The sequence below is a fragment of the Macadamia integrifolia genome, chromosome 14 (assembly GCF_013358625.1).
Source record: "Macadamia integrifolia cultivar HAES 741 chromosome 14, SCU_Mint_v3, whole genome shotgun sequence".
Lineage (NCBI taxonomy): Eukaryota > Viridiplantae > Streptophyta > Magnoliopsida > Proteales > Proteaceae > Macadamia > Macadamia integrifolia.
The window spans coordinates 31,300,255-31,303,404 of NC_056570.1; the positions used below are offsets into that span (position 1 = coordinate 31,300,255).

General features: G+C 39.9%; 1 pseudogene; it reads right to left on the bottom strand.

Moving 5' to 3' along the window:
• Positions 1-1,450: 1,450 nt before the first annotated feature.
• LOC122061303 lies at positions 1,451-2,930 on the bottom strand (annotated as a pseudogene).
• Between the last annotated feature and the right edge of the window lie 220 nt (positions 2,931-3,150).

Consider the following 3,150-nt stretch of genomic DNA (forward strand, 5'->3'; position numbering starts at 1 on the left):
GAGCTTTACTTTTGATACCGAGCTGAGCTTTACTTTTTGATACCGAGCTGAGCTTTACTTTTTGATACCGAGCTGAGCTCTACTTTTGATACCGAGCTGAGTTATACCTTTTGTGTTTTTTATGATCCCTTTTGTGTACTTGATATGTAAATTGTATTCTTTTGTGTAAATATCATGCCTGTGGACCCACATGTACTTAACTATGTATTACAATTTAGGTATCAAGTATAATGGGAATATTTATAGATAAATTAAGTCTTCCGTTGAACTGATGAACACTTTCTTAGTTGTGTGTATGCTGTGGTTTGATACTGTATTAGATGATCCTGGCAGATTTGGGTTAACTGGTGTTCACCCGGTCACCGGTCCGGTTCTGTGTGAACGGGGTGTGACACTCTATCTCTTTCTCTAGTTTTCTCTTTCTTTAGCTCTAGTTCTAGGTTTATGCTTTAAACACTTTTGTAAGTTCTTTTTATTCAATTAATGCAAGCACTTTTGTTTTTGATTCAGTATTTTATTTTTATTGTTTAGACAATTGAAATTGTAATTTTCACATTCTAGTTCTAGGCTTAGTTCTAGGTGACAAGAACAAGCAATCAAGTATGTCTTTCAAGTTGTAGGTTTCCTACTAAGACTACTCTACTTATTGGATTATAAATAAAGGTGAGCACCACAATGGCCAAGTACACAAAAACTATTGTCGGTTTGGCTTCTTATTCTTCACAAGGTTTTGGCTGGTTCAAGCTTTCTTTATGTCCACTATTCTAGAAAATTTATATCATGAAAAAGAGGGGGTGCAAGGCCATTTTCTCTGGACATACACCGTTTCCATCCCCCTCACAATGGGTGGTCTCTTCTGTGGAAAGGGAAAAAAAATATTCATATGCAACATGTGAAGCAACTATCATATAAGAAAAGGGCAATAATTTTTTTGACATACACAGGCACACAACAGAAAAACACTGTAGTTTTTTGACATACAAAAATGATACAGTTTTGTCATAGGCTAGCATATTTGTCTAAACCTCTAATCATGATGCAGAAAGCACAACAGAACAAAAGAAAGAACAATCAAACAACCACAACGCAAGGAAATACGTGGTTTGGCAAAATGCCTATGTCCACAGTAGGATGAGAGCAGCTTCAATAGCAATGGCATGGGTTACAAGCTTTTTTCCCCTCTATAAGAGGGGAAATGGGGTGGGGGGGAGGGGGTTTAGCTTTTTTTTTCCTCTCCTCTGTATTTTTACAAAAAATCCCCCCCCCCCTCTTAGCCAATGGGGAATAGGGGAAATAGGGTGGTTGGTTACAAGCTTTTTTTCCTCTCCTCTCTATTTTACAAAAAATTCCCCTTCTCCTATGACCACCAACCACAGAATAAAGGCATCATCCACTTTTCCTAACGAGTCAAAGACTTTTCCTGTTTGTGCTATTGTGTGTACTACTAAACAGACCTAATATTCATCTCTCTCTTCTACAATATCTACCTGATTGCAGAGAATGCAATCACCATGAATACACCACTGAACTTGAAAGAGGAAAGGAAGCTTCCATCTATTGAACTTGAAAGGGGAAAGGAAGCTTCCATATGTTGAACTTGAAAGGGGGAAGCTGCCATCCTGTTGTTTTTGTTGTAATTATTCTTTCAGTGTACCTTTAAACATTGAAAGGGGGGAAAAGCTGCCATCCTTCATCTAATGCAAGTTATGTTAGAAAATGGCTCCTGGTTTGTCTTGAGGGAAGGCTTCGCAGCTTCAGGAACCCCAAATACATTCCAAATTCTAAGCGTTTCATCAGCAGCTGCAGATGCAACTGTGCAGTGAATGAGTGGAGAGTTAGAAAAATAATCAATGAAAATGAACAGTCCCCCCCATTTTCAAGTTTCACATAAGTCCCTCTCTTATTTACCTGTGCCATGAATAGAACTGTAGAAGTATGTCCTGTGAGCTCAGCAAGTTTAACCATAGCCAGGTACTTCCAAAGGGTTAGCTCGTTTTGAGTGAACCCATGAGAGCTCAGAAGCTCTCACTCATTCTTGCTCCAAAGCAAGGAATAGACCTGAGACCCTGTATTCACTGAGTTCAAGCATGCACCAGTATGTGTATTCCAGAATTTTATGCATTTGTCTTCTCCACCCCCACCAGAGGTGAGAAAATTGCTCTGGAAAGGACACCAAGCCAGAGCCTTCACAGCTGTTGTGTGGTCTTCCAACCTGTGAAGCCATTGAGTTGGAGAATTCGAAGAGGCCATTCCCCGATCCCATATGTGCAAAAGATTGTCATTGCCTCCACTGGCCAGTTGTTGCCCAGAAGCTGACCATTTTAGTCATTAGACCTCCTGGTGGTGGTGTCCCCTGTAAGTTTCAATAATGTGGTTCCTCACTCGTACATCGTTGTTGATGATAAGACCATCCATTCCTCTGGTGGTCAGAATGTGATTGTTCCAATCAAGAGATCCCACATGAGATTGGTGCCCTCCTCTCAACGTTCTCAACTGTAATAGAGGTAAAAAGTAAGTGAGGCATTTAACCGAACACCACTCCTACAATAATGAAGAACCAAAAATAACCACCAAATCTAAGAGAAATCCCGTACCTGTCGATTTGAGGAAGAATCCCATAGCTGTATCTCAGAATTGTTCAAGCCAACAGCAATGTATCTACCATCGGGAGCCTAGCGGACACTGGTGATAGGACCATTCTCGTCATCAATTGTAACCAGTTCAAATGCAGATCCATCAGAAGCATCCCATAAGTAGACAGTGTTCCCAAGGGCAATTGCCAGAACATTGGCACTACCCTAGTCAAGCAGATTCTGTTGGGGATTCTTTACCACAGATTCATATGAATAACCCCATTGATGTTAGAATACAAGAATCATAAACCAATCATAAAAGATTAAACATGTGTGTAGTCCCTAAACCAAGAACACACAAACATATAGATTTACCCCATATATGATAATCAATGGGAGTAGAAGAATACTTGTGTATAAGTTTAGAAGTCCCATAAGTATTGATCACGTAACTCTCTCTCATGTGCTTAAAGATTAGTCCAATGAAGATTATAATAAAGAACTACACAATGGAGTCCCAGCCGCTAACATCTTCTACAGTCTTTCACCCTTGGAATACTCTCACATGCACTATTCC